Below are 24,418 nucleotides of genomic sequence, written 5' to 3' on the forward strand. Positions count from 1 at the left end.
TTCTTCCAGTCTATGAACTTGGGACATCATTTGTTTCTTTTTCAATTTCTCTTATTGGTCTTATCATTTTCAGTATATAGATCATTTACCTCCTTGATTAAATTTTTTCCTAAGCATTTTATTGTTTCTGATGCTGTTGCAAATAGGATAGTATTCTCACATTCTTTTTCAGATATTTCATTGTTATTGCATAGATATACAACTGATTTCTGTAGAGAAATCTGCTGGGAGACACCTCTAACCCAGGGCATTATAAGAAGTTGGGTACAGAGTAGTACAGAGCAGGGGCCAGTTAAGGCCTTGATTTCTGAAAGAACCCAATAGGATTTCAAAAGTTGGCAGTCAAGGGGAATATGTTAGGATGCCACTGGGGGTGGGCACATAGTCAAAAACACCATAGAAAACCAGGTTGACTTGTGTTTCATTGAGAGACTCTGAGAGGCATAGTCAGATACGGCCAAGGACTCAACTTGAAATGTGGCGCTAGGTGAGATTAAAGGTAGTGCTTATTGAACTGCCTGTTGGGCAGCTTCTAAAGCTCATCATTGGGTCTCGCCTCAATGGAAGGTGACAGATTTGTATATGATTGCATATAGAGAGCAATCATACACAAAGCAAAGAATTTATAAGAGAGGAGGGGTTTATTGCCTCCAGAACATGAAAAGGACTAGTATGTGCGGTGCCTAATCCTGAGCAGAGGGGCATAAATCTGGAGTATCTGGGCACTTAGATGGGAACCCCCTCCATGTCTGACAATGATGTTAATGTCTTCCAGTGCCTTTTGAATGGTTTCAGTAGTCCCCATAAAATGTAGTGGTGACACCCTGTAATTGGAAAGAGCACCTATAAAAAGAATTCTCTTTACTGAGGGTCAAATGGGGCCTCTAAGGGGTTATAAATGAAGAGAGGATCATTTGGGTCACTATGGCCATAGAAATGATAAAGCCATTGGATCCTGCACATTTTGCATACAGGAAGTAGACCTCAATTAATGTTTCCCATTCACTGTGAGCTTAGCAGTGATCACCATCATCTAAGGAATGTGCACTACACCAGACAGTAAATATCCAGGTGAATAGAGGAAGGGCCCTGGTACAAATATTAGTGGTTCTAGGGTACTTTGCCTCTTCATTTCCTTCTTCAGTCTCACCAAGGGACTTGATAACACTGTCAACTTTTTCCCTGGTGGCAGGGGAGTCTTTTGAAGTGAGTCCTTTTGTTCTGCTTCTTTCAGGTAAGATCTGAAGCAGTCAAGATCTGTGGCATCTCAGAAGAAACAGGCAGGTAGTCCAGGTGAATGTTTAAAAGTACATTATGGATTTCAGGTCCTTTTAGAGATATGTGCCCATTGGTAGATTTTGGCAGCTGTAAGGAAAATCTAGAATCCAGTCCAAACAACATGCAATAGCCCATCAGATCCCTTCTTTCTTTCCTGGTGACAAAATCTCTAAGGAAAGTTTGAATTTAAGATATAATTTCTGATCACAGTTTGTATTTCCTGATTTTCTCCTTTTACTTTGATCTTACATGATGGTACTGGGAAAATTTGTTGACTATGTCGCTGTGAGCTCTCTTCATATGCAGCCTCCTCCCTTTCCAGGGTGTCCCACTGAGCCTCCCCAGGATCAGGGTGTGCCTCCAATAGTGTGATGCAGGGTTTTGGCCAAGGTCCCTAGTGCCCTGGGGTATAACACCAGAGCATTGGCATATGGGTAAGCTGAGGCACTAAGCCACACCCAAAAAATTCCATAAGGGTTTTGCATTTATCAGGATGCTAGTGAACCTCCTTGGGGATTTTAGGAGGCACAAGATGTTCAGGACATTTACATTTGTACCAGAGTTTTTTAAGAAGCATTGCACTGGGATTGGACCTGTGATATACAACTGGACAGGGGACTGAAGAGAGACAGCAGCAAGTGAGGTAGCCACATAGGTTTAGAATAAATGGTCCCAGCACAAGCCACTGACTCAGCGGTTGCAGGAGGTCTCCCTCCTCCTTGCCTGCAAAACTATCTTTTCTTTGTGCTTTAGCTCAGAGCCTTACCTTGGGAAGTGATAATAGCCTTGTGAACCAATACATTCTAATTAACTCTACTTGGACCAAGGCATGGAGGACCCTTGCCTATATAAGTACTCAGTTAAGGCCTCTATAACTATTGATTTAACTGTCTCAGTAGACCATATGGCTTCGATCATGCCACTTTGAATTATTAGAGCAAGAGGGACACTTTGGGATGAATACCACGGGTCACACAACAGAAGGAATAGGCAGTAGCACATAGCAAATGGTCCTGTTTTCACAAATGGTGTTACCCACCTGGGTTGCCAGTTAGGAAGCAGTTGAGCTAAAGGCATTCCCCTTGCTTGCCTTCAAGTGTGATCATGCAATCCTGCCAGCTATACCACTTGTTGTGTAAGTCCCAGCCTATTGATAGAAATGTATTGGCTAGAAATGCCTGAGGCTCTTGACCAGGGTCTGCATCACACATACCAAGCTCCAGCAGACATTTCCCTCACTGGAGCCAATATTCCAGCTGGATCAGCCATTGTGAATCTTGTTATGATGGCAGGACATACTTCAGTATAATCATCAGAGAATTTTGAGGAACAAGATTTATTATTCACAAGTCGTGGAGGATATACAAGGTATACCTGAGGACCACACAGCAAGGTCATGGGTAGAAAGAGAAATATGGACCTGAGACCCCACTTTTATTAGGGTGTAAGAATGGGGTATATACAATTTTACAGGTAAATTCTTTATTGGCTAATTTAAAGCATAAGAGCAAAAGTTAGTGTGCAAGTATGGAGAAGAGGGGTCACATAAGTGGTCATTTACCTAGGTTACCCATGCTTTCTGAAAGAAGGAATTTCAGGGGTGGAGGTAACCTCATTCCTTATTTGACTTTTTTTTTCTTTTTTTTAATTTTATTTTATTTTTTTGCCAGTAGTTGTGTTGTACACCTGCCGATGTGTTTAATCAGTATAATGTCTTTTGAAATAAATGCCTCGACAATCAAAATCTTCACATCGGGAACTTACATTCCAGTAGATTTAATATCCTGTAACTCAAAGAAATTTGTGCCTTAGTTCTATTTTTGGTGAAATCCTTATGTTTTTTAAATATGTAAGATTCTATCATTTGCAAACAGACATTTTTACTTCTTTTCATTTTCTTGTCTCATTGCTCTAGCTAGGACTTCAGTACTATGTAAAAACTTCAGTAAGATTGGTAAGAATGGAGACCCTTGTCGAGTTCTGATATTAGAGGTAAAATTTTCAATATTTCATTGCTGGTATGATGTTGCTGTGGGTTTGTTGTATATGACTTTTTTGAGGGGAAGCTGTATTCTTTATTTCCCCAACTTGTTTTTTTAATCATGAAACCATGTTATACTGTGTCAAATGACATTTATGTATCTATTGAGATGGTCATATAATTTTTATCCTTCATTCTATTAACATGGAATAATACATATGGGGAATCATCCTTGCATTCCAAGAATAAATCATTCTTCATTTATCATCCCTCATTTATCATGATTTTCTAATTTAATGTGCTGTTCAATTTAGGTTGCTAGAATTTTGCTGAGAAGTTTTGCATTTGTATTTATAGGGATACTGGCCTATGGTTTTTGTGTGGTGTACTTATCTAGATTTGGTATCAGGGTAATAATGGACTGGTAAAAAGCATTTGAGAGTGTTCCTTCCTCTTCAGTTTTTTTTGAAGAGTTTGAGAAAGATTGGTATTATTTCTTTAAAAGTTTGGTGGAATTCATTGTTGAAACTATCTGTCCCTGGGCTTTTCTTTGTCGAGAGTGTTTATAATTTTTTTCAATTACAGTTGACATAGAATGTTATATTAGTTTCAGGTGTACAACATAGTGATTAGTCATTTATGTAACTTATGAAGTGATCACCCCATAAGTTTAGTTCCCGTCTGACACCATGGAAGATTATTGCAATATTACTGATTGTATTCCCTATGCTGTACTTTACATATCCATTACTATTTTGTAACTATCAATTTGTACTTCTTAATTCCTCCACACTTTTCATACATCAGCCAGCACCCCTCCCATCTAGCAACCATCAATCTGTTCTCAGTATCTATGATTTCTTTTTGTTTTTCTTGGTGATTTCCTTTGATTTTTAGATTCCACACATAAGTGAAATCATATGATAGTTCCCTTTCTCTGTCTGACTAATTTTGCTTAGCACAATACCCTCTGTTTATCCATGTTTCAAGTGGCAAAAAAATTTTTATGGCTGAGTAATATTCCACTGTATATCTATACCACATCCTCTATATTCATTCATTTATTGATGAACATAGGTTGCTCCCATAGGTAGCTATTATAAATAAGTTGCAATGAACATAGAGGTGCATATATCTTTTCAAATTAATGTTGTGAATTTCTTTGGATATATACCCTGAAGTAGAATTGCTGGGTCATCAGAAAGTTCTATTTTTAATTTTTCTTTATTAAAATTTAATAAGGAAACTTCCTAATGTTTTCCATATTGACTGCATCAGTTTACAGTTCTAACAGTGCACAAGGGTTAACTTTTCTCTACACCTTGCCAATAATTGTTTTGCTTATTTATTGATTATAGCAATTCTGACAGGTTTAAGGTGATATTCTCATTGTGGTTTTAATTTATAATTCCCTGATTATTAGAGATGTTTAGCATCTTTTCATATATCTGTTGGCTAAATATGTCCCCTTTAGAGAAATGACTGTTCAGGTCCTTTGCCTATTTTTTAATTGGATTATTTGCTTGTCCTGGTGTTATAAGTTCCTTGTATACTTTGGCTATTAACCCCTTATCAAGCATTTCATTGGTGACTATCTTCTCTTCTCTCATAGAGTAGGTAGACTCTTCAGTTTACTACCTATGTTTTCTTCTAGGAGATTTATGATTTTGAGTTTTACATTTAAAGCTTTAATCCACTTTAAATTTATTCACATATATGGTATAAGAAAGTGGTCTATTTTAATTTTATTCATACATACGTTCAATTTTCCTAACATCACTTATTGAAGAAACTATCTTTACCCCATTGTATATACTTGGCTATCTTGTAATATATTAATTGACCATATAGTTGTGGGTTATTTTCAGGCTCTCTATTCTGTTCCATTGATCTATGTTCCTGTTTCTATGGCAGTACTATGCTCTTTATATTACTCTAGTCTTGTAGAATAGTTTCATGCCAGGTAGCATGATACCTTCAACTTTTTTCTTCTTTCTCTATATTTCTTTGGCTGTTCGGGGTCCTTTTTTAGTTCCATATGGATTTCAGGATTATTTGTTCCAGGTCAGTGAAAAATATGATTGGGATTTTCATAGGGATTGTACTCAATCTGTATATTTCTTTGGGTAGTATGGACATTTTAACAATGTTGGTTCTTCCTATCCATGAGCATGATATATGCTTCCATTTATTGTATCTTCTTTAATTTTTTAGTTCATTGTCTTATAGTTTTTCAAATACAGGGTTTTTTTAATCTCCTTGGTTAAATTCATTCCTAGGTATTTTATTCCTTTTGATGCAATTGTAAATGGGATTGTTTTCATAATTTATTTCTGCTGATTCATCATTGGTTTATAAAAATGCAACTTATTTCTGAATATTAATTTTGTATCCTGCTACTGTGCTGAATTCATTTATTCTAATAGTTTTTTGGTATGATCTTTAGGGTTTTATATATATATATCCTATCATCTGCAAATAATGACAGTTTTACTTCCTTTCCAATTAGACTGCCTTTTATTTCTTCTCCTGGTCTGATTACTGTGACTAAGACTTCCAATAATAAGTTGAATAAAAGTGGTAAAAGTGAACATTTAATTTTGTTAGAACTTATCAGTCTGTTAATTTTCTGATTCTTGCTGATTCAATCTTGGAAGATTGTATGCTTCTAGAAGTTTCTTTGAGGTTGTCCAATTTGTTGACATATAATTGTTCTTAGTATTTTCTTATATTCCTTTGTATGTTTGTGATGTTCTCATCTGTCTTTCATTTCCAATTTTATTTACTTGGGCCTTCTTTTTATTTTTGTGGATGAGTCTGGCTAAAGTTTTATCTATTCTGTTTATCTTTTCAAAGAACAGCTCTTGGTTTTATTGACTTTTTTTTTAGATTCTATTTTGTTAACTTTCACTCTGATCTTTATTATTCCCTACATTACTCTCCAGTTTGGACTTTGTTTATTCTTTTTCTAGTTCCTTTAGGCATAAGGTTAGAATATTTGAAATTTTTCTTGTCTTTTGAGGTAGGCCTGTATTGCTGTGATTTTCTCTCTTAGGAGTGCTTATGTCCTAAGATTTCAGGTATTGGGTCTCTATTTTCATTTTCATTTGTCTCATGGTAGCCTTTGATTTCTTCCTCGATTTCATCATTTCCTTACTCATTATTTTGTGGCATGCTATTTAGTCTCCAAATGTTGGCATGTTTTTCAGTTTTTTCTTTGTATTGGGTTGGTAAGAAAGTCCATTTGGTTTTTTTCATAATATGGCTCTAATAGCACTTAGTTGTCTTTAATTTCATTCAAAACAATTTTGTTAGATTGTGTTGTGACAGCTGTCACATCAGCATGCATTTAAAAAAAACCTCATCAAAACTGATGAATTTTTGTGCAGCCATTTTATTATTCAAAATGTAACATTTTCAGCATATTATGCTTTATTATTTTAAGAAAGGTAAAAATGCAACAGAAATGCAAAGAAAAGATTTGTGCAGTATATGGAGAGGGTGCTGTGACTGATCAAATATGTCAAAAACAGTTTGTGAAGTTTCATGCTAGAGACTTCTGGGGTAAACCAGCTGAAGTTGATAGCTATCAAATAGACATTAATTGAGAACAATCAACATTATACCATGTAGAAGATAGCCAACATACTCACAATATCAAAATCAATAAAGTTATTGGTGAAAATGAAAAATGTGTCTTTTATTTTATGGAAAAAAACTAAACAGACTTTTTGGCCAACCCAATAATTGATTTCTGGTTGCATACAACTGAAGTTAAAGATGATTTGATATGATTTCAATCTTCTTAAATATATTGACACTTGTCTTGTTGCCTAACCAAGTGTTCGATCCTGCAAAATGTTTTATGTGCACTTATAAAGAATTTATATTCTGTTGCTTTGGGGGAAAATTACCTAAAAATATTAATAAACCAATTTGGTCTAATATGTCATTTAGGACCATTGTTTCCTTATTGATTTTCTGTCTGGATAGTTTAACCATTGATTTCATTGGTGTTAAAGACCCCTACTATTGTTGTATTACTGTGGATCTGTCTCTTCATGTTTGTTAATATTTGCTTTATATGTTTACGTGTTCTTTGTTGAGTTTGCAGTTGTTTACAAATATCCTCTTGCAGGATTTATCTGTTTACCATTATGAAATGTCCTTTTTTTTGTTTCCTTGTTACAGCCTTTGTTTTAAAGTCTATTTTGTCTTATCTGGGTGTTACTCCCTAGTTTTTTTCTTTGTTTCTATTTGCATGAAATATCTGTTCCATCCCTTTATTTTCAGTCAATGTGTGCTTTCAATCCAAAGTGTGATCTTTTGTAGGCAGCATATGTGCATGCCTTATTTTTTAAAATCCGTTTAGCCATCCTATGTTTTCATTAGAGCATTTTGTCCATTTATTTAAATTATTCATACATAGTTATTGCAATTTTATTGTTTTCTTTTTTGTATTTCTTCTCTATGCTTTTCTTATTCTCTTACTCTCCTCCCTTGTATGTTGATAACTTTCTACCATGTTGTGTATGGATTTATTTCATTTTATTTCTTGTATATCATCTGTAGTTTTTCAGTTTGTGATTACCACATGTTCATATATACAACATATGTTTATAGACTAGACCAACATCTAGTTTAACTTGATGATTGCCTAAGTTCAAATATACTCTAAAATGACTACAGTTTTTACTCACCTACTTCCATTTTGATTTTTCTTTTACATTTTGCTTCTTTTTGTCTGTGTGTTTCTTTGTATCCCTAAATTTATGTTGTAGTTACAAGTGATATTCCTACTTTTGTTTTTTAACCTTTGTACTAGCTTTAGTGTTGGTTGATCCACTACTTTTACTAAGTGTTTGTGTTTATCATTGATAATTTTTTCTTCCCCTGCTTTCTTCATGTTTTCAATCTTTTCTTTTTTTTTCCTTAAAGAAGTAGCTTTAAGATATCTTGTTATGCTGGTTTAATGGTGATGAATTTCTTTAGCCTTTTCTTGTCTGGAAAACTCTCTCTCCAATTCTAAATGATAGCCTTGCTTTGTAAAGTAATCTTGACTGTAGGTCCTTGTCTCTCATCACTTTGAAAATGCTGTGCCATTTGCTTCCAGCTTGCAAAGTTTCTGTTGAGAAATCAGCTATAGTTTACTGGAGCTATTGTGTGTCTAACTGCTTTTTTTTTTTTTTTTACTACTTTTAATATTCTCTTTGATCTTTGGCATTTTAATTACAATGTCTTGATGCAGGTCTCTGTAGATTCATCTTGTTTGGGCCTCTGCACTTCTTGGATTTGTGTGTCTATTCCATTCACAAGTTTAGGGAAGTTTTCAGACAATATTTCTTTAAATAGGTTTTCAATTCTTTGTTCTTTCTCTCTTCTCCTTCTGGTACCCTCATGATGCAAACGCTGATATGATTGATGTTGTCCCAGAGGTCCCTTAAACTGCCTTCATTTTTTTTTAAATTCCTTTTTCTTTATGCTGTTCTAATTGGGTGTTTTCTGTACCTTATCTTCCTAACCTCTGATTTGATCCTCTGCTTCATCTAATATGCTGTCTATTCCCTCTAATATAGTTTATTTCAGTTAATATATTAATTTCTGATTTGTGCCTTTTTATGTTTTTCTATCTCCTTTTTTATATTTCCTGTCACTTTGCTGAAGTCCTCACTGAGTTCATCTCTTCTTCCCCTAAGTTCATTGACCATTTTTATAACCGCTGTTTAGAACTCTGTATCTGGTACATTGCTTTTCTTCATTTCATTTAGTTATTTTTCTGGAGTTTTGTTCTAGTCTTTCATTAGGACATGTTTCTTTGCCTCCTCGTTTTCACTGCTTGTTTGTTTCTATGTATTAGGTAGATTGAATATGCCTCTGGGTCTTTGCATAGTGGCCTTATATAGTAGGGGTCCCTATAGGGCCTAGCAGCATAGGCTGCCTGATCACATGATGTGGGTGCCCTAGAGGTGCCTCCTATGTGGATTGTGTGTGCCCTTCTGTACTTGTAGTTGAGCCATGATTATTGTTGGCACATCAGTGGGTGAGACTGACCCTCAGGCTGATGGGCTGTGAGGGCTAACTGAGACTGCAGCAGGCAAGATGTTGCACAGGGCTCTAGTGTAGATCAAGTCAACTCTTGGGTAGTTTCTGATTACTGACTTAGTAACCTTAGTAGTTATTAATCTGTTCAGATTTCCTCTTTATTCATGATTCAGTACCAAAACTGAATCATGAATAAAGAGGAAATCTGAATAGATTAATTGTAATTCCTAGAATTGTAAGTTTCTAGGAATGTAGCCATTCTTCCAAGTTTTCCAGTTTGATGGCATATAGTTTTACATAGTGGCCTCTTGTTATCCTTTATTTCTGTAGTACCAGTTATAATGTTTACTCTTTCATTTCTCATTTTATTTGAGTCTCTCTTTCTTGGTAAATCTAGCTAAAAGTTTTCTCTATTTTGTTCATAATGCTTTTTTGTCAGAAAACAAAGTTTTAATGTTACTGATCTTTTCTCCTGTTGTCTTAATGTATATTTCATTTATGCACTCTGATATATTTTTTCTTTATACTAACTTTGGGTTTAGTGCTTATTTTTCTAGTTCCTTCAGGTGTAATATAAGGTTGTTTAAGATTTTTTTCTTTTTATTGATGTAATCTTTTTAGCTATAAACTTCCCTCTTTTCTCCATAAGTTTGGTTTGTTGTACTTTGGTATATTGTGGTATGTTTTATTTCAATTTTTTTCTTTGAAAGATTTGTTGTTCAGGACTGTGTTGTTTAATTTCCACATATTTTTAAATTTTCCAGTTTCTTTCTATTATTGATTTCTATTTTATACCATTGTGTTCATATAATAGACATGATATAATTTTATCTTTTCCAATTTGTTGCCATATTTTTTGTGGCTGAACAAATGTTCCATCCTGAAGAATGTTTTCAAGTATACTTGAAAATAATGTATAATTAAATATTGTGGGATGAAATGTTCATTATATGTCTTTTAGGTGCATTTGGTCGATAGTGTTACTCAAATCAGCTATTTCCATATTGATTTTTCTGTCTGAATGATCTTTCCATTGTTGAGAGTAGGATATTAAAGTTTTCCTACTATAACTGTGCTGCTTTTATTTCTCCTTTTGGTTATGTTAATATTTGCTTTATATATATATATATATATATATATATATATATATATATATATAGGTGACCCATATTTATTAGATGAATATTTATAATTCTTATATTCTCTTGATGAATTAACCCCTTTATCATTATGTAATGACCTTTTGTCTCTTGTGATCATTTTTAGCTTAAATTCTAGTTTGTCTGGTGTATGTATAGCCACCTTTGTTCTCTTTGGGTTAGCTTGTACTTGGAATATCCTTTTCTATCCTCTTAATTTCAGTCTTTGTCTTTAAGTCTAAATTGATTCTCTTTAGGCAGCATATCATTGTATTTTTTTAAGGCATTCAGCTACTCTGTCTTTTGACTGGAAAATTTGATCTATTTACAATTAATTACTGATAGATATGGATTTGCTATGGACATTGTTTTCTGACTGTTTTGTAGTTACTTTTTGTCTTCTCTTGCTGTCTTCCTTTGTGATATGATTTTTTTGTGGTAGTTTGTTTTGATTCCTTTATCTTAGTCTTTTGTTTAGTCTACAGGTTTTCCCTTTGGGCTCACCATGAGACTACCTGAAATATCTTAGAGTTATAACAATCCATACTAAGTTGGACCAGTAGCTGAGGTTGACAGTCCCTTCTCCTTGGATGGGATCACAGGCTGCATTTTTTTTACAGGGTGGTACCAGTGATTAGAATCTGTAATTAGTCAGTACTGCAAGCTGGGGTCCTCAATAACTACTGGGGTTAGATGGGACCACAGGCTGTGCTGCCCAAGGTAGTAGCGCTGTTTGTATTCTGCAATCAAGTAGGACTAAAGATAGAGCAACATGACTAAACAGGGCCTCGGGCTGTGCCCTGAAGTTGTGTGGGGCTGAAGACTGGACTCTGGCATCAGCGGGCACTGGCTATGTTTTGCTTTTGAGCAAGAACACTGGCCAGGTCAGGTGGGGCCCCCAGTTGTATCCTGCAGTTAGATGGGACTAGAGGCTGTGGTCCATGATTGGGTAGGGTTGCTATCCAGACTCCCCAGTGTCGAGGATCCACAAGCTCTATGCAACAACTAAGCAAGGGTATTGTTGGGCTCCACTGTCAGGTAGGCTGTAAGCTGAGCTCTAAGACCAGACAGCACCTTAGCCTGGGCTTCAAGGCTGCCTGTGATCACTGTTTAGGCTTCCTGGTCACAAAGGGCAGGATGTTATGTTCAGCAGTTGGGTGGGTATGCTGACTTGTTTCCCTCCCTAAGCATGCCATAGACTGTGTCCTGCAGCTGCATTGCATCTATGCCCAGACTTCCTGGCGGGACATGACTGGAGGCTATGCTCAGCAGTTGGACAGACTGCTGACTTGCTTTCTTGTCCATGTAAGGCTGCAGAATGGGCTCCACAGTTGATATGGCCATTGGCTGGGGATCCAAACAAGATAGAACTGCCAACCAAGTCCCTTGGCCATGAGCAGGGATCTGTGCATGGGCACCACCTCTACCAGGAATGTAGTCTTCCAATACCTACACACTGATTGCTGTAAGGCCCATCCCCTTTTTCTATCTCTACTTGATCCCTGGTGTTCAGGGTATACCCAGTGACGCCCATGAGGCAAGACCCAAATGGTCCTCCTGGGAAATATCCCACAATGTTGTGATATAGCATGTCCACCTTGGACTCTTTTACCCACTAGAGAATAGTAGGTTGAGGGGGGTCCTCTCAGTGTTGTACTGTGCGAGCTTGTGGGAGCAGCGATGGGATCAAAGTAAAACCACTCCTCTTACCCTTATAATATGGTTCTTCTCAGTTTCTGTTGTCCAAGGGGGTACTGCTGCCTAACACATGAGTTCTGGGATTTTCACAAAGCTGTCTTGTCTATGGAGAGTCACTAGCTGACTTTTCTGTGAGTGGGACTGATGTCAGGAACCATCTTTATGACATCACTGTATTTTTTTCTTTTTAATAAGGAATAAATAACCTGATTTAGGATTGTCGATAGAGAGAAAATACATGTTACCCTTCATTCTGCTCCTCGGTTATTAGGCTATTATGAAATGCCCACCATCAAGCTTAAAGTAAACAGCTGTAGAAAGAAATGCATTGCCTACCTGTGTTGATCTATAGGGATTTATCTGGTATAACCTTGCTGAACAAAGGTGTATTTCTGCCCTGACTCCCTGATTCTCTATCAGAAACAAAAATAAATTGTTTCAGTTCAACACAGCCTGTATTTCTTCCTTATATAGGTTGAGTTCATGAAAGACTACATTTTCAAGCCTGTACTACACATACGCAATTTGTCCTCCCCTATCATCTACAGTGCTTGATGTAAGAAAATCATATGTATCAGAATTCTGTATCCCACTGTGTATCATCTTCTACTTCCTGCTCAGTTATTTCCTAGAAGATTTAGGTCCCAAAAGATGTAAGAATGTACTAATGGGACTTAGAGAGGAGATGGTCCTGATTCTGTTTTAGAAACTAATGCTGCACAGTAGGGGATTGATTACCAATCTTGTTGCTGCACAATCTGCATCACAGTGCTGGAAGCAGATAGCAGGGAGAACCAAACCCACCTCCTGGTGGATAGGACTATTCTATTCCAAACTAGCAAAATGTACCACCGTGTTATATCTTACTTCAGCTCTATCTGATCTAAGGTTATTGTAATTTATTCTCAGTCTTACTCATATGGTAGTCTTAAATGCACTTAATTTCAGAGAATAATTTATCAGTTAATCAAAACATTAATTCAATTTACCCAGAGTAATTAAAATGATAATGATTATGATAATATGGTAATGATAATGATAGAGTCCAGTTATCACTCCCACACTAGTCACTGAAGAGAAGTTAAGTATCCCCTACTCTTTTCTATCTTGAAGAAAAACACTGATAGGAATAGATGAAGAATAAGGGCATTATTTGGTAATGATGCCAGGTTAGACTTTTGACTAATAGAGAAACAATTAAAACCTCTGCTTCTCCATGGCACATACTTTTGCCTTTTTCTGGCAGGGAATATGGCATCCCTTTGGAGCATCCTCTTTGGATCCTCTTTGGATCCTCTTTTGAGATCTTCATCCTTTACATCTCCTTAAGGATGATACAGAGTGGCTGTTAACTATCTCTCCTTTGGGATCAAACATAATCAAGCATGTGAAAAGTGGTTTGCAAAGTTTCATAGCGACCAAATTGAGACATTAATTGAGAACAATCAATGTCATACCATGTGGGAGATAGTTGACATACTCAAAATATCCAAATCAATAAAATTATTGATGAAAATGGAAAATGTCTTTTATTTGATGGAAGAAACTATATGGGCTTTTTGGGCAACCCAATACTTAATTATTCCATGTGTTACTTCTAATTTTTACTATCACAATCATCTTGCCATGTAGTTGTAGGTAATTGCATTTCACACATGAAGAAGGCATTGTGTATGTGTGCATACATAGATATATGGTAGATGGTAGATAATTTTAAACATTATAAATAACAAAACAGAGTGTATTTTCATTGCCTGTTTTTTTTCAAGTGTTCAGAGACTTATCATGATAATTCACAAAGCCAAGATCTAAATCTAAGTCCGTTCCACTGCAAACTCACCTTTCCAAGCTACTGCTTTCACATCACTAACATAACTGTGTAATAATTTATCTGCGAACTGTTAGTGAACACTCTCAAAGCTATTTTGTTCTGAACAGAGATCAGACCTGGAAAAAGTATTGGGCTGCCTGTATTCACAATTCAGTTTTAAAAAGTGTTTTTCATACATTTTTTCATTTTCAAAATGAACTCTGAAGTAAATAAAATCCTGTACACCATTTTGCAGATGAGGAGACTGAGGGTCTACAAATTTTGGTAAATTGAGACCTAAACTGAGATCTGATTCTTTCTATTGACCTTGACTAGAAAAGCCTTTCTTACCTTAGCTTTTCTTATGTTCACCATAAGTGTACTTCTAGTGCTTCCCAAACTTTTGAACATTGTGATAACATTTGTTCAGTCATTTTAGGCAAAGAGAAGTGTGATTTGCTCAGTATGCTGGGGCGTCAGCTATTCCAAACACCTCCAGGCACGCCAGTAACTCACACTAGTATGCAGCAGGCACTGGCGGACACTGTCTACTTAGCTTCGCAAATGGGCTTTATGAGCCTCCTCAGTTTACTCCGTTGTGTACCAGTAAGTGGTAGGCAACACCACTAATAATATGTCAATAAGAGCATGCGTTTACAATCAAATTTACAATGATTACTGCCCCTATCACATGTCCTGTCTACATATATGTGATTTAGCTTCATGTTTCCTAATACCTTAAATATTATAGAAAGATTAATTCAAATATTACCCAAAGTGTTACTGGAGATATATTAGAAACAGTTGCCTCTTAAGGGAACACAAATAGCTAGGATCTTTCACTTAATATGTTTTCTCTCATCAACAGAAACCAGTAAGAAAAAGTGAGTTATGATATAATCATGTTCTTTTCTAGTGCACTATTAATCTTTTCCTTTCCATACTACTATAATTTACTTTACCTAACAAAACCAACATTCTTAATGATATATTAGCTCAAATTGAGCACAGTATGTCAGGAAGTAAAAATATGGACCTCAGACATAATACTGTGTCAGTCTGAGTAAATTTCCTTCTGTGTCTGTGTCCCTTCTGAGCCTATTTTTCCCCCTTTGGATTTTGGTCTCTGTATATAGCAATTCCCAATACCCATGACACCATTATAAATGTTTTAAACCCTTATGAATTAAATAATTTCAGTTTCCTCTTGGCTAACCCTTTTCTCTAGCTAATCTAGAATTTTTATGAAATATGAATACATCAAATAATTGCATGTAAGCATTTCTTACTTGAATGTGAAAATTGTTAACATCTTCCTGTAGTATTTTCTGTTACCATGAATAACACTGCATTGATTCACTTCATCAAAGATGCTGAAAGAATCATTTTTAGGAATAGAATGTATTAAATACTTAATTTGGGTTTTTAGTAAAATTGAATTATGATTGGGAGAGATTATAGAATTTTCAAATATGGTATTTAGAAGATGTGTATTAGCTGTTAATAGCTACAAGCTTCCAACCTTCTATGTTAACAATATTTAGTAATTTAGTAACTTAGTCTCGCAATAAAGAGAAGAGAGATTCTTATGGAATTCCAGAAAGTAAGATGACAAACCCTTATAAATTAATTTTCCAAAACATAACCCATACAATATTTACAATAGATATTATAAGCTCATGTTACCTAGGTTTTCAAAACAAATATCTAATATTTCTACCCTATAATTTTTGGTTTCGACATAGGATTAAGCTAAAAAAAAAAAAGAAAAGAAAAACTTCATTGTCCATCTGTTTGTTGATAACCAAAAAAGCTTAGCTTTAACTGAAATAAATTTTGTCTGTTTAATTTAAAAACAGTGTTTATAACTACACTTCTTGCTTAGAGCTACACACATACACACATAGGAACATACAAATTCCCTCTCCTTTTTCTGCATAGAGAATTTTGTTTATGGATTGGGAAAAGAAATTCAAAACTAATTAATAGACAAGGATTTATAATTTGTGGAATATTATAAAGAAACTTTTAAAATATAAATCTGTTTAAGTCTCTTCCCTTATTAAAAAGTCTTCAGTAATCCCACCCTCCATTGACATCAAGGTAAATATTAAGCACCTTATCAGACATCCAGAGGCCCTCATGATCAGGCCCAAGTTTGTTTTCTGGCTTTATTGCTCTCCCCTCCTCGCCATGCCTTCTGATGCAAGTCCAGTCTACCTGATGCTCCTCCAACCTACGCAGCAGGATTATTGGTATACCTTAGCCTGAAAGTGTTGCTCAGACCTCTACACCTGATAAGCCCAAATGTTGTTTGCCCAATGAGAATAATCAGTATTCCTACCTTACCTTGTGCCAATAGCCCCAGTTTGCCACTTGCTCTTCTGCTACCTTTTGCACACTGCCCCCCAGGTTAGAGCCTGAAAAATTTCCACAAAACAAAAGTGTTTGATCCCCTTCCAAGGAACAGACCAGACCTTAGAATGTGCACTTTTTTTAAAGTAACCTTACACTTGTTTCTAGTTTAGGGTAACTTATTTTCCCTCAGATAACCTCATTCCTTCACTTAGTGTGTTTTACTTCATTGTCTTATGGGGCTATATTATCAAATAAATAAGTATAACAGTGTTAACTTGAAAGCTGTCTTCAGTTATCTTTTAGAGAAAATTGCCTTTATTAGGAAGCATATTTTTAAGCCACAGGGAAAAGGTAAGCTCCTGTGGGCGTGTGTTGGCAACCTTCAAGACAACAAAAGCAATCCTCAAATTGCTCTGCATTAATAACAAAGACAAATTTGTTGGTAGGAAATAAGGAGGAAAGAAAAAGATATAATATATAAGGTATTGGCTAGAATTTTGAATATTGCAGAGGGACTTAGGAACAGAATTATCTTAAGGTTAATATTAAGCTGCTGTAATTGATGTAATCAAGACTTGTCCTTCATTCCAAATATCAAATATGTGTTCTGCACCCCAGGAGAGAATTCTACCGCTGGGATGGCTAGGTACATAGAAGGACCATTGGGGATGGTGCTATAAAAGACTCTCTAAGCGGAACTAATTGTGGAGGAGGAGGCAAGTATAGGCATGAGAACATAAGAACCCCTGCTATTTGCAGAAATAATCTGCTAGGCATGGACTACAATCTATGGAAAGCATGTTAAGTCAATGTGAGCCGTACTTTAAGGACTGTGACTCCACTTGATAGCTTGTATGGAAGAAAATCAATCATATTGGCACAATTAACATAAGACTTTGTTTAAAAATGCTCAGCAGGAAGAGGCTCCAAAGACTCTTTCTAATTTGAGGAATAAGGGCAGTAATTTTACAGAACGTTAGCAGGAGGGTTTACATAATTTTCATCTTATTTGAACAATAGTATAAGGGCAAGTATAAATTAAAAATAAGAGGCTTAATTTTCCTTAAAAATAAAGAGACTTCTTCCCTCTCCCTTTCTTTAGAACATTTATTTTAGAAAAATGTTATAAGTTCTTTCTATCTTTGAAATGCATGGAAATCTTTTTTTTAGAAGTTATTAAGCATCTTGCCTGCTTCATGACCTAGGAGTGTCTTTCTAAAGGATCTGGAAGACATCTCTGAAACAAAAACACCAACAGAGAGAGCAGCCCTGCTCCCAGTTTCTATGGGAGAGTAGGAACCTAACTTTAACAGGTGCCTGCCTCCAAACTGTAAAACTACCTCCTGTCATGAAAATATGAGAAGTTTATTTTCACTTTGTATAAAAGCAATTAACTAATAAAAATAGTCACCCCAATTATGTGGTGAATTTAAGATGAGCTATGTGTGACAAATGGTGCTGTCAAATACTCTTACATGAGGACTAGTTATTATCTTTAGGACATGCATGCAATGGTTTGTATCTACTTACCTATATAAAAGGATGAGATTTCTTTCTGTTTTTTTCAATCTCTTAGCAAATTGTCTGTGAAACATGTTACATTCTGACTTAATGCTTATTTAATAATAAAATTTTCTTTTTTTAAATTATCCTTGTGGAGAGGTTTTCTTTTTAATTACTTCAACAATTGGTCAAAAGATTTTCCCCCAAAAGGAAGAATTTTTTTGTGTGTGGATTAGCAGCCCTTGGGCAATTTGGATTTTTCTGACAGAATGGAGAGGAGGGAGGTATTACAAAATTAGAGACCAATTTCTTGTGCAAAAGAGGGTAGGGAAGAACTACTGTGAGAGGAAGCTTGAGCACAAGGACATGTAAGAACCACAGTGGGAAATTCTCACTCAGTGTTTATTACAATGAATTTTGGCAGTTAACATTAATTGTTTTGAATGATCTCTCTTCAATAACCACATCAAAGGGATTGTGTAACTCATATTTGCATCTCTGTGTCTAGAATATACTACCATCTAATAAATATTGTTGTATCAGTACATAATTGACATAACATTGTGTAAATTTAAAGGTATACAACATGTCAATTTGGTACATTTATCTACTGCAACATGATTACCACCATTGTTTTAACTAAGTTCACATACTTATTTCTTTTGTGTGGTGAAAACGTTTAAGTGATTAGTGATTAGACTAGTGTCTAAGTGATTTTGAGCTATATAAAACAGTACTGGTGACTAAAATCACCATTTTGTGCATTAGCTTGGGACTTATTTATCTACTAGTTTCAAGTTTGTACCATTTAATAACATTTCCCCAAATTCTCCACCCCCTAGACCCTGGAAACCACCATTCTACTTTGTTTCTGTGAGTTCATCTTTTTTTGATTCCACATACAAGTGATATCAGACAATATTCAACTTTCCCTGTCTGGCTTATCTAAGTATAATGCCTTCAAGGTCTATCCATATTGTTGCAAATGGTAGGATATCCTTCTTTTTCATGGCTTAATAATATGTCGTTGTATGTAAACACCACAACTTTACCCATTCATCCATTGACAGATACTTGGGTTGTCCCCAATTCTTGGCTGTTGTAAATAATGCTGCAATAAACACAGGAGCACAGATACTCTTTGATATCCTGTTTTTAGTTTCATTGGGTATATAACCAGAAGTAGGGAGCTGGATCATATGGTGGTTATATTTTTAGTGGTTTGAGGAATCTACGTACTGTTTCCCGTAATGGCTGTACCAATTTACATTCCCACTAATAGTGCACAAAGGTTCTCTTTTCTCCCCATATATGTCAATACTTCTTGGCTCCTGTCCTCTTGCTGATAGCCATTCTAAGAGATGTGAGGTGATAGCTTAACATGGTTTTCATTTGCATTATTCTTATGATTCATAATTATAAACTTCAGAACCTCTTTATGTACTTTTTGGCCATTTATATGTCTTGTTTTTAGAAAAAAAATCTATTCAATTTCTCTGTCCACTTTTAATTTTTTTGCTTTTATTGAGCTGAATGAGTTTTTTATATAGTTTAGAAATTAATTCCTTATCAGATATATACTATACAATATTTTCCCCCTCCATATGTTATATCTATTTTGAATTAATTTTTGTTAATGGTATAAGATATGGGTTCAATTTCATTTTTGTGCATATAGTTACTCAGTTTTCCCATTAATTAAAGAGATTATCTTTTTACCTATTGAGTGTTTTTTGCCTCCCTTGCCAAATATTAATTGCCTGTATATGTAGGTGTTTATTTCTGGGCTTTCTGTTCTGTTCCATTGGTCTGTGTGTTAGCTTTTATGGCAGTACATATTGTTTGGTTACTATAGCTTTGTAGTTGAGTTTGAGATGAAGAATGTGATGTCTCCAGCTTTGCTGTTTTTCCTTCAGGGTTGCTTTGACTATTTAGGGATTTTGTGATTTTATACAATTTTTGGATTGTTTTTCTATTTCTGTGAAAAATGCCATCGGAATTTTTATAGTTACTGCATTGAATCTATAGATAGTTTTGGGTAGTATATACATTTTAACAACATTAATTCTTCTAGTCTTTGTGGGTGCAGGATATCTTTGTACTTTTCAATTTCCTTCATCAAAGTCTTTTAGTTTTTATTGTACAGATATTTAACCTCCTTAATTAAATTTATTCACAAATATTTTACTGTTTTGATGTATTTTTTAAACAATTTTATTTATTCATTTTTTAGAGAGGGGAAAGGAGGGAGAGAGGGAGAGTAACATCGATGTGTTATTGCCCTCCGCTGGGGACCTGACCCTCAACCCAGGCATGTACTCTAGACTGGGAATTGAACTGGCGACCCTTTGGTTCACAGGCTGGCACTCAGTCCACTGAGCCACACCAGCCAGGGCCGTTTTGATGTATTTGTAAATGGGATAGCATTCTTTTTTTTTCCAGATATTTTATTGTTAATGTATAGAAATGCAACCAATTTCTGTATGTTGATTTTATATCCTGCAACTTTGCTGGATTTGATTAGTTTCAAATTTTTTGGTTGAGTCTTTTGGTTTTTCATATATAAGATCATATCATCTGCAAACAGAAGCAATTTTACATCTTTTTAATTTTAATGCCTTTTATTTATTTTTCTTGATTGTTTTAATTAGGTTGTTCAGTATATGTTAAATAAGAGTAGTGAGAGTGAGCAGCCTTGTCTTGTTCACAATTTTTGAGGAGAAGCTTCAGCTATTCATCATTATGTATAATTTTAGCTGTGGGTTTATAATAATGGTCTTTTTAATGTTGAACTGTTTTTTCCATACCCAATTTATAGAGGGTTTTTAATGATGAAAGGGTGTTGTATTTTGTTGAAGGTATTCTGCATCTGTTGAGATGGTAATAGGATTTTTATCTTTTATTCTATTATTGTGATGTATCACACTTTCTGATTTTATGTATTTTGAAACATTTTTGCATCCTAGGAACAATTCCCACCAGGTCATGATTTCTGAACCATTTTGTGTGCTGTTTAATTTGATTTGCTAATATTTTGTTAAGAATTTTTGCATCTAAATTTATTAAGGATATTGGCCTGTAGTTTTTTCTTGTAGTGTTCCTATCTGAATTTGTTACCAAGGTAATGCTAACCTCATAGAATGAGTTTGGAATTGTTTTCTGCTCTTCAATTTTTTTGGAGGAGTTTGAGAAAGATCAGCATTAATTCCTCTTTAAATGTTTGGTACAATTTTTCAATGAAACCATCTGGTCCTGGGCTTACATGTTGGAAGGTTTTTGATTACTAATTCAATATCCTTACTAATTATTGGTCTGTTCAGATTTTCTATTTCCTCGTGATTCAGTTTTAGTAGATTATGTCTAGAAAATCATCCATTTCTTCTATATTATCCAATTTATTGCCATATAATCATTTATAGTGGTCTCTTACAATCTTCTGTATTTTTGTGGTATCAGTTGTAATGTCCTCTCTTAATTTGTTTTTATTTATTTGAGTCCTTTTTTTTTTACTCTAACTAAAGGCTTGTTACTCTTATTTACCTCTTTAAAAAAAACGAGCTCTTATTTTTGTTGTTCTTTTCTATTGTCTTTCTGGTCTCTATTTCATTTATTTCCACTCTTTATTGTTTTCTTCCTTCTGCTAACTTTGGGCTTAAGTTGTTCTTTTTGAAATTAACAACAGAAAAACTTTTGTCAAGTACTAGATTTCCACTACAAATTAATTTTAGAACAGGTCTAACTATTGTTTAATATGGTACCTAAAAGAAGAGGTCTTCTTACAGACGTAGATGAACCATTATGGCTTTAATATTGCTATTAACATTATTAATGTAACAGGGCTGACCATTTTCTACAGTCGTCTAAATCTGCTTTGCAGTTTGGATTTTCCTCTATGGTAGTTTAGTTTGTTGATTTGGTTTTTAATCTCTAGTCTTCCTTTTTTTTTAAGTTTGAACTGTTTTATTTATTTATATATATAATTGATTATGCTATTAAGTTGTCCCATTTTCTGTTCTTTTTTAGTTTATAAATCATGTTTATTCTATTACAGTTGTCTTAATTTTCCCACTTTACCCCCCTCCACCCACCCCACCCTCACCCCCCTCTCCCACAGTCAATTCCCACTCTGTCGTCCATGTCCATGGGTCATTCATACATGTTCTTCGTCTAGTCCCTTCCCCTTCTTTCCACCATTGTCCTCTTTCCCCATCCCCTCTGGTCACTTTCAGTCTGCTCCATGTTTCCATGCCTGTGGTTTATCTTGTTCATGAGTTTATTTTGTCTGTCATTATCTTAATATTTTTTCACTATTAAATATTTCTTCAGAGCACATACTATATGTTTCAAGAAAACTTGAAATTTAAAGATATGGCTTTTTCATTCTTAGTACAGATTGCCTCCTGGCACTGGACACTCCCCTTGTTACCCGTCCCTTTAAGGGTTAAAATGTTGATATGGCCCTTGAAAATTCATACTGAGTCCACAGGTTTAATCACATCTTTAATCTCTAATGGGATAAATAAGCATTTCCTCCTTGATTCCTCCTCTGTAATGCTAATCACCCTACTATAATAATAATTAACTTTTCTACCAGCTCTTCCATCAAACTAAGATATCCCAGAATATCAGAAATATACTATATTCATACTTCTATCATCAGCACTGAGTAACTTTTCAGGTACTTAATAAATGTTTTATGACTCAGTGAATATTTATTATTTGAGTACAAGTGAAATTTTCTTAATTAGACCAGATGCAGAATAAAGTTTACTTAGTTTGCACCTCTGGACAGTTGGTAGTAACCATGTGGGGACCTATGCTGAGAAGGTCTCTGAATATATATACACACACACATACAAATAAATAAACATATAAATACGCCATCCTTGAAAAAATTACTATATAATCAATTAGTAACATTTGCTATGAACTAGTAGAAAAGCACATGCACAAATGAAACATTTATCATCTCAAAAATAGATGATAAAAAAATGTACTTAAATTATATTTTGTAGTTTTCAAAGACCCTAATGTAATTTAAAGAACTTGTTATTATAGAAGCCTTGTTTCCTGCTTTACAAATGTGTAAAAGGAGGTTAGAGCATTAAGGTATTTCCAAAGCTTACAATTTATAAGGTTAGTAACTGCCTAACTAGGGACCAAAACCTGACTTTTAGGAGCAATAACAACAAAAAGCCAGAGATAGCCCCACTCCACCACTATTGCTCTCTTCTCTGTAACCTGTAATTACACTCAGCTTATGTGCAGGCATTCCCAAGCAATCTATGGATGGCTAGAGTTTGAGCATAATTATACCAGGGAAACAGGCTGGAAAGTACAAACCGAACAATTTTACTAAAATGAATCCACATGTGTTCCTTGCAAGTGCCAGTTGCATTAACAGTTACTATTTTATGTTCTTACACAATTCATTTCAAAGTTCTGTATAGTCCTAGTGATTAGGGGTTTTTCAAGAGTTGTTTAACAGTATAAAATGTCCAGAGAATGATTGAAATTCGATGATGAAATGAAATCGAAGCCCTTCCTTATTTGCTTTGTATTGCTTGGAAAATTGGCACAAAGAAGCAAAAATATCTCTAACAACTATGAATCAAGAATTATGTAGCTCAACAAAAATATGTAAGGAAAAAGAATAAGAGGTGAAAGAATCTCAAGAAGGATGGCCCAAGACATTAGGCTTTCCATGTACTTGATATGATTTGGGGTTTTTAAAAATTCTATTTATTCATAGTTTCTCCCACCCCCACCCCAGTCTTCTTCTAGGATTTAGAAATTGATAGTCAGCAAGCAGAGAAGCAATTCCAAAGATTTCTGCAATCCCTTATATATTCTCCTAAGGCTTTGATCTATAATAATGTGTTTTAAATTAGGGACTGTGGAATAAAGGAGTTAGGGGAAGAAAAAATGGGAGCCAGGGGTATTGAACATGAATATGGGATAACATCTTCTTGTCACCCTGGACAAATACATTCCCCACAGATCTCTGGCCTCAGTTCTCTCATGGTGCAGTTGGGGTGAGGCCCTGGAAGTGTGGTTCAGTTGGTTGGAGTTGTCACGCTGTACACCAACAGGTTGCGAGTTTGATACCTGGTTGGGGCACATATGGAAGGCAACTGACTGATGTTTCTCTCTCACATTATGTATGTTTGTCTGTCTCTCTCTCTCACTCTTCCCCCCAATCTATCTCTTTCCCTCTCCCTCTCCCTCCCTTCCTCTCTTTCTAAAATGAATAAACACATCCTTGGGTGAGGACTAAAAAAATTTAAAGCAACTAGGATGAGATCATGGAGTTGTAAGTGTCGAATGTTCAAAATGCTTGGTGAAATTCCAGGCATATGCCCATCACTCAATAACTATAAGCCACTAGTAATAAAAGTAGATGTGGTTGTCAAAATTGTTGTTTTGTAATATAAATAGTAGCAGGAGTAGTATTAAGACAGTGCTATAGTAGAAAGAACATAAGCTCTGGGGTCTATATACCTGGCTTTGAATCTACCTCCTGCAGTGTATAAACAAACCCCTAAGCATCATCTTTTCTTAGTGTCGTCAGTAAAATGGACTTAAGAATATTTAACTCAGAGGTCCACT

This window comes from Pteronotus mesoamericanus, unplaced genomic scaffold (genome assembly GCF_021234165.1).
Source record: "Pteronotus mesoamericanus isolate MK-2021 breed Mesoamerican mustached bat unplaced genomic scaffold, CSHL_Meso_final contig_56, whole genome shotgun sequence".
Classification (NCBI taxonomy): Eukaryota; Metazoa; Chordata; class Mammalia; order Chiroptera; family Mormoopidae; genus Pteronotus; species Pteronotus mesoamericanus.